At 44.5% G+C, this 15057-nt stretch overlaps 1 protein-coding gene across 6 annotated transcripts in view; it reads right to left on the bottom strand.

The window, feature by feature from the left end:
* Nucleotides 1–13567, bottom strand: part of St6gal2 (ST6 beta-galactoside alpha-2,6-sialyltransferase 2) — a 68719-nt gene extending 55152 nt beyond the window's left edge. For 2 of the 6 annotated variants that reach the window (XM_036168227.1, XM_036168222.1), the window contains exon 1: nucleotides 12658–13187. The gene's annotated coding sequence lies outside the window, so the exon portion shown is untranslated. Of the gene's footprint in view, nucleotides 1–11881; nucleotides 11911–12505; nucleotides 12541–12657; nucleotides 13188–13287 lie in introns of those variants that run through there. The other 4 variants (XM_036168224.1, XM_036168223.1, XM_036168226.1 and 1 more) reach the window with 4 other exon arrangements.
* Between the last annotated feature and the right edge of the window lie 1490 nt (nucleotides 13568–15057).

Below are 15057 nucleotides of genomic sequence, written 5' to 3' on the forward strand. Positions count from 1 at the left end.
ACTCTGAAAATAAACTTTTCATAGGTCATAAATTTTTAGAACTGGCCATAATAAACTAAATATCTATGTGCAGGTCCCAAAGCAACAATAACCCTGCTGGCCATGCTTCCTGGAGCGTGTCGCCATCACTGAAGTAGTGCTGTGGTGGCCTAGAGAAAGATCATAGACCAGTAAGAAAGTCCAGTGGAGGGAAAAAGTGACTGCAGACTTCTGAGGAAACCCAATATAAGGAAACACCATTCACTCATTCAGTCAACTTATCTCTGTTCTTAGGGAGGGAATTTCCAACCTTCAAATGTACTTTTCTGTTCCCAAAAGCATTTACTTATGACCGGAGAGTATGAATCAGTAGACAATACTTAAAGAACAAAAACTCTAAACCCCCCCAAAGCTACCCATTAAATACATTATTTACTGGAGTGCATTATTTTCTACTGTAAGTTGGTAATAAGTTTAAAGAGTGTACGGGCTGGGTAGAGATGGCTCAGCAGTTAGGAGCACAGGATGTTCATGTATGGGGCTTGAATTTGGTTCCCAGCACCCAAATGGTGGCTCAGAAGTATCTGCCACTCTAGTTCCAGATGATCCAATGCCCTCTTCTGACCTGCACAAGCAACAGTCGTCAATGTGGCAAAACACTAATACACATAAGGAGTGTAGGTTATAAGGAGCCCACTGTTAGTATAACACAGTTTCTTTGATCCCAGTTGTTTTGGTCAAGACTCTATGGCTGTGAAAAAAACACTGTAACCAAAAGCAAATCGGGAGGAGATGGTTAATTTCAACTCACAGTGTTTTTTCACAGACAGAGAGACAAGCACTGAGACTAACTCCCACAGTACACATCATCCTAACTTTCCAAAGAAAAGGCTTTTATATCCCCCGCCCTGAACAAAGGGCACTATTGTGATGTGTGAAATTAATGGTTAATAGTAAATTTACTAGCAGAGCCCAAAATGCTGAAATTTCCAATTACCACAGATGATCATGAGCACAAACAATGGCAAGACTTCTCGCTGATCAACCTATTTTGCCCATTTTCTAGGGAGCCCCCACATTATATTCGTTTTCACTGCCCAGGGATTAGAAGGTAGTCGAAAAACACAAAAAGAAAATCCAGCAATAGACGGGCACAGTGTCCACTGGCCTGTCAGTAGAGAGATGCCAAGGCCAGCACCCTCTTTCTGCCATGCCTGGCATCCTTTGGAAGGCACTGTCAGTGTCCATGCTCATGGGTTTCCTGCAGTGTTCTCTGGCTGATGGGTTGGCTTTAGTGCGGGATGAAGCTTTCTTGGCTGGCACCAGTATTTCAGAACAAAAGTAGAAGACTTCTCTAACCACATCCTATTATCAAACCCTTGTTACGGACAACAACATAATTAAAAGTACACAGAAACCAGCTGGCGAGGCAGGCCTATTAAGCTGGCATAGCATGACTCAGAAAGAAAATGAAAAGGGCTCGGGGTGTGCAGAGATCTAAGATTATTACAAAACACGAAATAATTTTTCCAGGGTTCCACATTTTGCCTATGACTATAAACAACAGCAACACACAGATGCTCTGAGACCCACCCAGGCTCCTCGGAGTGGAACTGGCTTTCTTCACTTAGAAGCATCAATTTCTTGGTGTGTGAATTCAAGGCCAGTTGAGTCTGTGCTGTGCTGTGAAGACAGGGGTCACAGCTCAGGTGCTGGTGGGGCCATCAGACAGCAGCCCTGGCGGACTGTGACAGCCTGCAGGATAACGGTTAATAGCTAACCCACACAAAGCCATTAACACTCACTTAAAGTGATTATGAATGCCAGTAAAATGATTTCCACGGTGTGATGAGTCCACTTCGGTTCTCCTCTTCACTCCTAGCCAGTCCCAGCGTCGAGTCCATCATAAATGGACAGGGAAGCAATTTCTAGAAATGCTCCAAGCACTTTTCTTTGTTTTAGATTCCACCTGTGCGATTTAGCAAATGCGTAATTTCCCACTCAACAGTCATTCAGTGTCTCCAACTTCCAGCAGTGCTAACATCTGCTGTAGCCTGAGAGTGACTGGCATAACCCTTTTAATTAAATCACATGTCTCAGACAAGCTCCCAGTTTCAACTTGACCTTTTGGGGGAGACAGCAAAATTTCAAAAGCCAAAATAAAACCACCCAGATCCTGGGGAGGGGAATGCAGAGTGCTTAGGACTAAGAGATGCGGGAGTCCAGGAAGATACCCTGAAGATACACAGAGAGCTCCTGAAAGAATCCGACAGGCCATGGTGGTGCCCACTGACCCACACTAGTATACACTGACCCTTGACTCAGCCCCTCACCACTGTATCTGGCTTCGGTGGGAAGCATTGGCAGCATAAGGTCAGAGCTGTGCATCTGACACTGTGCTGGGGTGGGAACATCACAGCGCATCCTCAGGCTGTAGGCTAAAGGTGTGTCAGGTTCCTGACCTGTAGTTGGGCTTGAACTGAACTCAGAGTCAAAGCCACGCATATATATATATATAATTCTTCGGAGGCTTGAAAGTAATTTTCCCATATTCTAATAGCTATTCGTGGATGGTACTTGGGCAGGAAGAATTAAATATGCAGCCTAATAACAAAACGCTGCTGAGCCCATTTGCACTGATGCTGCCTTATTATCTTGGCCAGGTGTTGGTACTGTGTGCCGTCCTAATTGTTGGGATTTAATACAGCATTTATGAATCCTAGATGATGTGCCATCATAAATCCTCCACAGGCAGATCCTACCCAATTTATGTTGTAATTATTTGCTAGTTTCTCATGTCCTTCAGTTCTGAATGGGTTGCTGGAGAGAGAAACAAAGCCATTCAACCTTATTTAGAATGATTACAGAAAGAAATGTGCATTTCAGGTTTCTCTTTGAGGTTCACAATTGCCACAAAAATTTTAAGGTTGAATGGTGTAACGCTGATTTCACAACATTGCTAATGAACGTGTCTCTCCAAAGTCATTAATAGAAACTCTCAAGCACAAGATAACCTATAGTAAGAAAGATCCACCTGGCCTTGGGCCCATCGTTTTTACTCTATTCTAAGTGGGGAGCAATATCCATGGGGATTTGACTCAAAATAAGAGAGGCGATCTATCTTGCCTACACCCCTCCATTTTCAGAACCCACATTTTAGGAGTGGGCAGCCCTCATTTCAGTCTACTGGGATGCTCAGGGCTACTCATTCAACAAACATTCATGAAGCACCTACTGAGCTGTGGAGCAGCATGTACACCATGGGCTATGTGGCTGGAACACAAATCCTTAATTATAACCAAGAAAGGGACAGAAGGGAAAAGGCACTTGTAAGACAGTGGCAAATGCATCCACAGAAAAGTCATCAACACTCTGTGTGTGTGTGTGTGGGGGGGGGGGGGGTCTTGGAAAAATTAACATGAATTGGTGGGGGTTGGAATTGGGGAGAGGAAGCATGAAATGACCAGGGTTATTTGGAGTTAAAAAGGAGAGAAAACAGCCTGAAAGGAGAATGGGCTAGAAGGAGAGTGAAAAAAAGATGGAGACCGTGGACTGTGGAGACCATGAACTGGCCCAGTCCTGAAGCACTTCACACTTGGGCATGGCCCTGCATGCCATGGAGAATGGCTGGGATACCCAAGGAGGGCAGAAAGTCACATGATAAGGTGACTGACAAAACAGAATGCAGACGTAATGTAAACGGGAGCGCTGGGGGGTGGAGGGGACACAAAGCAAAGGAAAGAGACAAATGTTTAAATGTATCCATGCGTCAGCGTACCCCCACTGTGCCCCCGTAAGCATGCAGAAGTGAAAATAGATGGACAAACAGTCTTAAAGGATGGGAGAGACAGAGGCAACCTGGATTCATCCTTCGTAAATAGGAGCCGTTTCTCCTTGATATTTTCCTTAAAGGATATGGGACCCTGAAATTGAAGCCCAAGAAACAGTCACCCTCCAGAAACCATCAATGTTGCTGTCTAGAATAGGAAAGGGGCTTCAGGAGCACAGGGGGCAAATCACATATTCCAAAACCCTTAAATAGCTCTTGCCCTAGAGCATGCTGTGTGTGGAGAAGCTGCAGTTGCTGGGAGCAGGTCGCAGACACAGCTTCCTCCTCAGGAGGTGGCCATAGAACCTCCCTGCATGTAGGCTTTTCTGCCTCGGGTCTGGTTCTGCATGGAGCACCTGCAGCTAGCATTGGATGGAAGCCAGCTTTGGCTTTAGGGGAATCCCAAATTCATACAGCACAATCTGAGTACAGCTAACCTTTATTAAACAACCTGCCTGTTACCCTTATTATCTGAATCACATTTCCTTTCCATCTTTTTCACCACAATTTTCTATTTTTCTGCCTAAAGATGCTAGAGGAGCACATGTGCTCCTCTGGAGCTGGAGTTACAGGTGGTTGGGAGTCTTACAATGTTGGAGCTGGTAACCAAACTCAGGTAACCCACAAGAGCAGCAAGCACTCTTTACCACTGAGCAATCACTCTAGCCCCACATTCTTTTTCTCCCTAAAAATTTCTACTAAATTTTCAGACATCTTTCTACCTTTGGAAGAAAACTTTTCATTTTCATTTTCAGTGAAGTAAAAAGATATCACCAAGTTGCTCCTCACACTCTAGTATAAGCTAGGAGGCTAATGTCATGGAGCAGTCTGGACTAGGTTTTCAGAATCTCCATTTATTTCCACATTGTAAGACAAACCTCTTTAAGAAGATAAAAGTGCCAAAGAATCAGCCCCAATTGACCTCCATGCTTCGATACTTTCTCTACCATATTTCCTAAGAAAACTAGGTTGTGCAAAATTGCTTCTATAACTATGTATCCATTTGCCAATACTAAGTTATCCCAAATTCAAAGTTCATACGAGATAAATTCAGTTGGAAATACAAATTCCACTCATTGTGTTTTTGTTCTGCACTTTTCATGATTTGAAACACAACATGGTAGCTTTTAGAACTCTTTAAAATTTACTTGTGAGCTATATCTGCAGTCAGCAAAAAGAAAAAACCTAGGATGTCCACCCAATGACAAAACTAAGCTCTTGTGGTAATAACAATTCTAGAGTTGTCAACTCTCAGTACAAAAATTTCCATGATGAACAACTACAGACATTTTCAACGTTAACGTGCAACCAATACTTCCCATTCCTATTTAATTTTACCTTAATTCTGCAAGAAAATATGCTACATTATTCGTCATTTTGATTAAATAATAATGTATTCAGGAAGAGAACATGCATCTAGCCTGTTAGAAACCAAACAGGAACTCTGGGGACAATGACAAAAAGGGGCAAAAGAAGGCTTGATGAAGTGGTGACATCCGTTTCTCCATGTTTTCTGCAAACATATCCCATTCATGAACAGTCACCAAATGGTGTATTTATAATTCCAGCACAGGTGGCACTGGCAAAATATTTAACATTTCTCCATTTAGCAACACTCTACAGCTCTGAGAAAAGCCAGACAGTGCAACGGGCCGATATATAGCCTCTAGATCTACAGATTCAGCAAACTACGGGTGAAAAATATCCCTTACCCTCCCCCACCAAAAGTCACATATATATTGAACACAGATTGTTTTCCTTAATATATGCATTATAACTATCTTTATTGGGTACATGTCATCTAGAGATGATTTAAAGGACACCTAGATAATGTATGCAGATTTTTGCAAATATTATGCTGTCTTATAGAAAGGATGTGAACACTAGACATTACCAAGGTCTTAGATCTTTCAAGAGGTGTGTTTAAATGCCTCCTGAAATTGCTAATCCTTGTGTACTTGCAATACTAACAACAACAACAACAAAAATCAAGCAAGCAACCCAAAATGTGTATGAATTTGCTTCGGTATTGACGCATACCTACCTCTCATCCTATATACAACTTGAATTGTTATTTGGGAAGGAAGACAATCTGGGTTCCTAGGAAATGTGGATCCTAAGAAGCAAATTAATTGCTCTAGGTATGCCATCTAGCTTGGTGAGGAAGGACCCCACCAATGGCTTCTGAAAGAGAGTCTGCTTTCTAAATGAAGCAGAAACCTGGCTATCCATTGTAGCATCACAGAGCCAGGACCTACGGGCTTCTCGGGCACTACATGCTATTCCCCAGAGTATTGGGTAAATCACTCACAGGGTGACTCCAAAGATCATTTTTATAAGTTTCAACACCATACACTCATCTGCCGTATCCCACATCTATCCTGCTAAATTCCAAGTAGATTCAGTCATCTGGACTGAATCTATACACAGAGATTTGAGGTAAAATAAGTTAGTCTTGCCAATACAACAGGCACACCACACACCTGATTAAGCTCAATCAGTTCTGCAAGATTACTGGGTTAAGCACACCATCTAGAAACAACACAGATAACTTGGTAGAGAATTCTTTTAACTATTCCATAAGAGGAATATTGAGTAATGTGCACTGAAGCTTCTCTTTGACCAAATGATGCATTGCTAGGGTATAATTATAATATAGTGTGATATATTTTAACTCCATGGTACAAAGAGTAAAATGAAGCACATAAGTCACATTATTTAAAAGATACCATATAGGTATTTGTTCTTTATATGATTAAGTCAGTTTTTGAAACCCCCTCACCTCAAATGATTAATGTAATAGTTTCTTGAATGGCATTAAAACTGCTATTATGATGCATGAACTGCCAGATCTGCTCTAAGACAGTGGTTCTCAACATGTGGATCACAACCCCTTTAGGGTCAAACAACCCTTCCACAGGGGTCACCTAAGACCATCAGAAAACACAGATATGTACATTATTATGATCCGTAACAGTAGCAAAATTACAGTTGTAAAACAGCAATGAGGATAATTTTATGGTTGAGGAGGGGGGTCACCACAACATGAGGAACTGTATTAAAGGTCACAGCATTAGGAAGGTTGAGAACCACTGGTCTAAGACCACCTGCATACTCAGGTCCCGCGTTTCAAATGACAGTATATGCACAGAAACTACATTTATTCTTTGTCTTATCTCAGTCATCTTTAGATTATGCATGTGTAATACTGAGTCATTTATGAATGATTCCAAGGAGTCCATATATGTTCAGAATAGACACAATTTTATAAAATTGTTTCCAAACAGATTTTAGGATCTACAGATGCAGAGGGCCAACCTTATTAAACTGGACAAATTACTTAATGAGTTCAAGTCTCCTCTCTACTAATTTTCTAAATGCAAAACAGAATAACTCTTAATTATACTATAAGTCAAGTTGGGAGGTTCCCTTTGAAAAATGGAAATTATATACCCACACTTAATCACGTGCATATTACAGTTAGACAGAGTTTTTCAAAATGTTAACACTGACCCACTTGCCACGTACTCATAAACCAGTGTACTCAAAAAATTCCTGTGAGAATTAGGAAGTGTAGTATTTTAGAAAACAAAAGTCTTGGGCTCACCGTTTTAAATTCTTTAACGTGCTACCACCTACAGTGAGCTAGAAGACACTGTGATTCAGGACAACTTCAAACAGCATTTTGGTCCCTGGGAGAGAGGCTGAGTCACCTACATTGTTTGACCAACTTCATGTTGATCTGAAATAAATGGCTCAGTCTGTCACCTGGGGAAATAGCTTACATGGAGCAGCGGTCTAGTCTTCAGTCTGAGGCCACTCCACTGGGTGCCCTGCCCAGGGCCTCTCCAGAGTTAGTTTCCCCAGTCAAAAGCAGTTTGCAAACCACCAAAGGCACCTGGAAGATGCTGACTGCTATTAAGAATCCTCACAGGCATGTGCCCCACAATTATACACACACATAAACTAACACACATGCTTCCATATAGGTCCCATTGATAGGAAACTAATTTAGGTTCTCTAAACCCTACCCACTTGGGTAACTTCCTATAAGCCACTTATAATTTGGAGCACGGAATTCTGTCAGAGAGAACTGTTATAAGAAAAGGAATGATCTCTCAGCAAGAAGGGCCAAATTCTAGTCCTGATTAGTTTGTTTAACCGTTGTAAATCCCAGACCAAATACCTTAATTCGGTTCTCATTCCTAACTGCTGATTTAAGATACAAATAAGAAACTTATTCTGCCTTTATTTGTGTGAGAGTGTGTTTGGGGAAATGTGTGTCTATTTAAAGGCAGTTGACTTTTTCATATGAAAATGACTTTTCTCTTTCTTCTTCCCCTGCTCCTCCCCAGTAGGATATGAGGCAGTGCATGCTAGCTTGGGATTTCAAGTGTTTACCACCATGCCCAACTTCACATGGAGATGCTAATAGGATTTTTTTTTTTTAATCTAAAATATAGTTTACATAGTTAGCTCCCTCCTCAACAGCAAAAATGAATTCATTCTTTTAATCACACACTATGGATTCATCTTACACTTGAGTGAACCAACATGAACAAATCCCACGTTAACTAAGTTTTCAGCCACAGCCATATACTATCATTCATAAAAATCATCATTACCACCATGTTCCCATGGAAGCTTCTTTACAGATTTATTCCTGAATAATAAAGTAATTGGATTACATAAGAGGCTCACCTTCCCAGACTTTAATTTAAAGCCATTTTAGAAACCACAGCAAGAGCCTCAACTTGAAAGAATCTGTATAATTCAAACAGGCAAAGCCAATTGTTTGAAATTTAATAAAGCATTTTCCTCTCAGGGGCTCAAACTGATCCAGAAGCAGCACTGATCAGAACTCAATATGTGAACAATAAAGTTATGAAAACAGAGACTGGTAATCAAGATGGCAGGTTCCACTGTACAGCGAACCTTCTGATGCTTTTGCCAATATACTTCTAAACGTCCCAAGAGACTACGCTCTGAAAGCCTGCTCTTCACTCCCCAATAACTCAAAGCAGATGTCTCCTTTTTCTCCAATCTCAACCCAAATCTCTTCCTGAAAATTTCACTCGATATGGTGTCCTTCATATCAAGCACAGTTTCATCCTACTACTGCTGGTTTGGATTCTTGAAATGCCATAATCCATTTAAAAAGTTCTAGCTTGAAAATGTCTTCCTGCTTGCAGGGTCTCTGAGGGCCCTTGCCTTCTTCACCCTGGTGCACCTGCCCCACCCAGCAGCTCTAGCACAATGGAAAAGAAGGTGACAGCTCACAGTCTCAACACTCTCTGGCCTGACATGATGATTACAGTGGCCATCCGTGTTCTTCTGTAGAGCGGAGCTCAGCCCAGCAGCATGAGCTTTGGGCAAATGCTCCAATGCTGTCGAGACATTTCACTTCTCTGAGGCTCAGTCTGCACACTGTTAAAACAGGGTAAGAACACTTCCTAGGTACTCAGATAACTTATGCAAAGCAAATGGCAGGGTGTGGCCCACAATACCTGCAAATCAGTTGCTGTTATGATTCCTTGGATTGATACCTTCTCCGGGAGCTGCAGGGAAAACCGATTTTAAGTACACCAGAACATTAAATTATTGATTTTAGGAATCCAGCACCAGAAGTCAACTTGGAGTAGATTCAGTCCCTGTTTTTCCTTTATAGACCTGGAAACTGAAGTCTGGTGCAGGGAGACTTCCTCCAGGATAAGTCACTGCAAGGCTACTGACCGCCAGCTTTCTTGATCACTTTGTTCTTCAGGAAAGCCCATTACAAAATGTTAAACCCAGTCTTCAGACTCTTCCATCTCTCTAAGGCCAAATTGTACCTTGAATTTGGAATTCTTTCCTAAAGAGGAACACGGGGACAGCAGGAGGCAGGCAGGAAAGGCTTAGAACAGTTGTGTAGAGACAGTATGCTTGAGAGTGTGTGGGGGGGGGGGGGGGGAGGCAAGCCTCAAGTGTCATTTCCTATCACATAGCCACGTAAGGATCACTGGCAGTGCTGGACCAGATCGCCAGTCCCTGCAAAGCCTGAGGGCAGCCTCGTCCTTGTTTTAATACATTCCAAATGCAGACTGGGTAAGTTCCAGGCACACATTCCACACTGCAGCTGTTCCCTATCCACTCACAGGGGTTCTGGGAATTTCAGATCATGATAAACTTCAGATTTGATAAGAGACCTAATAAATACAACCTCCCCCACCCCAAATGCTGTAGCCTTGGCACTTAACATGCGATAAATCTCTCAAAAGTGGTATATGGTGGGCTTTCATAAAAGGAGCTTTATTAAACTGAAGGTATGTTAATTTGCTAACAGTAGCTGGTCATCATCCATAGCCCATTTAGTTCTTGGCACTGGCATGAATAATTGGTGCTAAAAACACTGAAAATTTCTGTGTAAATGTGCACCTGTTCTCACCTGATTCCAAAATTAGTGTCTGATTCCATGCAACTGTTTTTTTCATACTTATAAGAGTCTCATCTTTGGTAAAGCATGAATTTTGAGTTTTAAGGCTTAAAACAGCTTTAAAACTTACTATCTAGTGACCACAAAAGGAACTCTTTTTGCTTAGACACTTAAGCAAGTTGAATTAAACACTAATTGAAGCAATTAAATTTTAAGGTAGTACTCCAGAATACTCCAAAGGAGGAAAAACACAATCACACAGTACACTTAAAGAGAAATCCATGTTTAAAACAAGACATCCTATTATGCATGAGATATTTCTATTCAGAGTATCAGAAGCAAGAGGCAGAAAACCTGCAGATTAAGAATTTCCCAAGGAATAAATATCTGCAAGTTTCTCTGAGACCTATTTAATCTAAGCAGGGGCTGTGCTAGTCCGAGTGTGCCAGTGCGTATCAAAAAAAAAATCACTGGATACATTCTGCAACTAAAGGATAGGGGTTCAGTTATCGATCTGCTCAGAAAGAGAACCATCTCCGAAGAAGAAGGAGGGAGAGGAGGGAGGAAGAAGAGGAGGAAGAGGAGAAGGAGAAAGAAGAAGAAAATGAGGAGGAGCCCTAGAAACGAGGGCATAAGTATGAGATATCTCTGCAACTAGTACTGCATCTGATCTGTCCTGATGGCTTGGCTTGGCTGCCCTCAGAAACTCGAATCCATTCTCTCTTAGTTTTCATGGTCAGAACTAAGCACAGATGACTGTCCCTTTCTACACAATCGATCATTCACACATTTCCAGATATGAAAGTATCTCAGCCCAGGTCCTCCAGGTACATGTCTTCATCCTTACCTTTAATTCAAAATTATGTACACCAACCAGCACCCTAAACCATGGAGTTCAGAGCTCTGTCAGGAGAGGACCCATGTCACAATTCCCAAGAGGACTGAGCTCAAAACCCAGGAAACATCATCTTCACTGAGCAAAACGGGGATGCAGCATGCTCCAATTTCTATGAACTGTGAGAAGTAGATCGAGAACTTCTGCATGTGAGTCTCCTCCCACCCCGTTATTATTTTTTTCTTTTCTTCAGTTACAGTACCCAACTACCATTGCTGATAGTTTTTCTAACACATTAGAACAAAATGGGGAGATGGGAGGTGGGAGGTGGGAGGGGGGCTGGTTGTCAGTTCCAGAAAAATAGTGATGGAAAAGGTGGCTAAATGGCCACATGTCGCTTTTCCTTTGAAAAGAAGAGCTACCCCAAATTTACCACCCCAACACTCTGCTACTGAAATCCTCCCCGACTCATACGCTGTATTTCAAAATGGTAAAAAATATTGATCAGAATTTTTGAAAGTCAACTATCAAGTAACTCCCAGGAAAAATAAAGATTGAAAAGCTAACTCCTGTTAGTTTTTTTTTTTTTTCTTTTTGCGTGCAGAAAGTGCAGCGTTTAAGTCAGCCTAGGAGTCTCCTCACCCAGAAAGGCAGTCTGCAGAACCACTGCCTCTACATACTAGAACGCTCAGTAACCCGAGACAATGATTTCCACCAAATACGACCTATTTCTCATCAAATTTTCAGCAGGACCTCCCGCCGTCGTCGTCCCCCCCCCCCCCGCGCCCCGAAGTTTACTAAAATCCAGGTACGCATAACTCCTCACCCCACAGTGCTTTAGGATTCCAACACCGCTTTGGAAGTTCTGCCCCGAGAAACACTGGGGGAGACGCTGAAAGGCAATCACAAAAGTCTCATTTAAATTCCTGGAAAGCACAGCTTCTCCAAACACACTGTTCAGCTCTCTTTGGAAAGCCTCATTTGCGTCGAACCATGAGTTTAACTTCACTGGTCCCACAGCACTAGTACCATCAGGTCCAAAGGAGATAGATGTCACATTCCATACTAAAAAGAATTCATCACATAACCACGCTACACGATGGGAAGTGAAACAACCCAGACGCGGAGTTTTCGCCAGCCAAGTGCATAAGAATTAACACTGACTTTGGGGGAGGGGGAGGAGGCTTCTGAAGAACCCTCTACACCTAAACACCATAGCTACACGGGGGGCGGTGGGGGGGGGGACGGAGGGGGAGCCAGGATGCTCTCTATGAGCTGTAAGAGCGCTAATTTGCATGCAGATGGGTCGAGCAATTTGCTAAAAAAAAAAAAAAAAAAAAAAATCTTCACTTCTTTTCACAAGCAAATCACATCAAACCACTACAGTGTCGGATCCCCAGAGTGAACTGTGTCCACCTGTCCCCAAAGCGCAACCCTTCCCTTCGCTCACCCTCTTCGGAGTGTCCTGCTCTCCCTACACAGCGCTGGCTTCTGGCAGCTGAGCTCATCAAACTCTGAGTTGTAGCTCAGCGAAGCGGCCAAGGCGTTTCCCGCAAGACGCGGCGGGTCTCAGACCCCGCACACCGCGCGCTACTCACTCACCTTGTCCCCACGCCTGTGCTCTGCACCGAAGTCAGACTCGTGCGTGTCACATTTTATTCCCCGGCAGCCACGCGGGCGGGCGCGCGCACCACGCGCTCCCACACTCACACGGACGCCCTGGGAAGCGCGGCCTCGCTGGGGGCTCAGGCGATCCCGTGCTGGCGTGGTCCCCTATCCGGTAGCGCGCGACCGAGTGGCCGCCGGCTGCAGCTCGACCTCCCAGCCGATGCGTGGCTGCGCTCAGCCCCGCGCCGCGCGCCTCATTGTTCCAGCCCGCGCGGCTGTGGCACGGTTGCTGGTGGCCCCGAGGGCCCGCGATCGGAGGCTGTCCCGCCCTGGAGCCCCGTGCACGCCCGCCCTCCCGGTTCCGGTCTTGCGTCCCGGCTCACCTAGCTGCTGGGCATCGGGAAGTTGCTCGGCCTCCCGCGCGCGCCCTAGCCCGCAGCTTGCCGGGCGGCCAGCGCAGGCGGGGAAGCTCTGGCGACGCAGAGCCTGCCTCTCGCACAGCGATTGCAGACTCCGCTGCGTGGGGCGGCGCGGCTGCCTAAAAAGGCGTGCTAATCCCAGCCACCGCCTCCACCAGGCGAGCGGCTCCGAGGGCTCCCCGCACCGCCTCTGCTCCCCTCGTACCTGGCACCCGGGGTTGTAAGAGTCCAGGTGGTGGCCGCAGGAATGCCACCGACCGCGAGTGGTGGGCAGGGCCGCCTGGGAGGCTGGCCTCCAGGAAGTGAGTCTTTGTGTGCTGGCCTCGAACACACAGTTCTCTGCAGAGCGAAAGCCCGGCTACCTGCATGCCAGGCAGCGTCCTGGCCCGCTGGGTGGGGCGTGGGGAGCGCAGCATCCTCTGGGCCGCTGGCTCCCTTTGTTCAGGCTCCGCCAGCTCTGGCCGGCTGCGTCTTCACTCTAGCGGCTACAGAAAGGCGTCCTGCTGTGCAGGGACGGACTTAGGCACGGGTCGCTTTCCACACGGAGCTCCCCACTTGCCCACCAACACAGACCGATCCAACCCTGGGAGGGGTGGCCAAGTTCTCGCCTCTGAGAGTCCCGGGACTGGCCGAGGGTGCTCAGGGGTGACCTAGAGCTGGTCTGTGGGAGCCGCAGATCGGGTGTGTCCGTCTGCTCACGTGCGGAATGCCCATTTGTCACGGAGGCCCTCCTATTTTTCAAAGGCAGCCACAGCTGTCCCGAGTTGCGGGTAAACATGCTTCTGTGAACTTCGCCCCCTTGGATATGGGTGTTCCCTATGAGTTCTCTTGCAGAGCTCAGAAAAAGAGCAAGGGCGAGGGGTCCTAGTAGAACAAAACTCAGTTGCTGATTGTACCCTACAGGACTGTGGTCAGGCAGATCATTCCAACCCTCCCAGACTCTGGGTCCTTGCAGGGATGAACATTTTGGAGACAAATTCTTCACTGAATGTATTGTTTTAAAGTTCATCTAGTCGATTTTTCTTAGTGCTTACTATGTGTTTGGGACTAGGCACCACGGTAGAAGAGCAAAACTCAGTCCAGAAGTTTACAGACATTTAAAACATCACAGGGACTGAACTAAAACCCACAGGCTAAAACGCACTGTGTGGGATCAAGTGTAGCTGGGAGATGCTTACTTGGATTTCCCCACTTCTTTTAACTGTTTCCGACACTTAGAATTTCTTAGGAACTGCCTGAGGGACGATGTGTCACTCAGATTAATAACTGCATCGTATATAAATGAAATACATATGGTCTAACTAATTCTATGTTCTGCCTCCTTCCCACCAGTCGCCACAGCGGACGCTTCAGGGGGCACTGAGGTGATGTAAACTGTGGCTCTCAGCTATGTCTTCCGTGTAATGGAAGTACTATCAAGGTATGTTGTATAATGTGCTAAGAGCGTCTTCACTGGTCCTTAAAGTCAACAGCAAATTGAGTAATTAAAAACAACAACAACAAAACTATGGTGGCATTATTAAAACATTTTACTGAAAAATTTTAAAAAAAGATTATCACATTCCTTTGAGACTGCAAATATGTTTTATTCCCATCTTGCTGTTTTTTACAAAAATACTGCCAACGTTGATGGCTCTGTGACTACCTTAAAAAAAAAAAAAAAACAAAGCAAAACAACAACAACAACAACAACAACAAAAAACCGTAAGTGTGCTTCCCAGCAAACAAGAACTTTATGCCTGGAGAAAAATGACCCAGCTTAAAACAAATATGCCAGTTTCTGTTGTAGCAATTTCAGTGGGTTCAGTTTATTATTTACGGCCCAGGTAGAAAATGAAGGGGCACCATACCTGACAACCTGTTGCTTCCCAAGCAAATCATAAAGGCAGTTTGTATGCAGAAGGCTGTATGCCAATGCTGGCTTCTGTCAAGTGTAGTGACGAATGATATATTTTCACATGCCTTAGTTGTTCTG

Source organism: Onychomys torridus, chromosome 18, assembly GCF_903995425.1.
Source record: "Onychomys torridus chromosome 18, mOncTor1.1, whole genome shotgun sequence".
In the NCBI taxonomy this organism is placed as follows: Eukaryota; Metazoa; Chordata; class Mammalia; order Rodentia; family Cricetidae; genus Onychomys; species Onychomys torridus.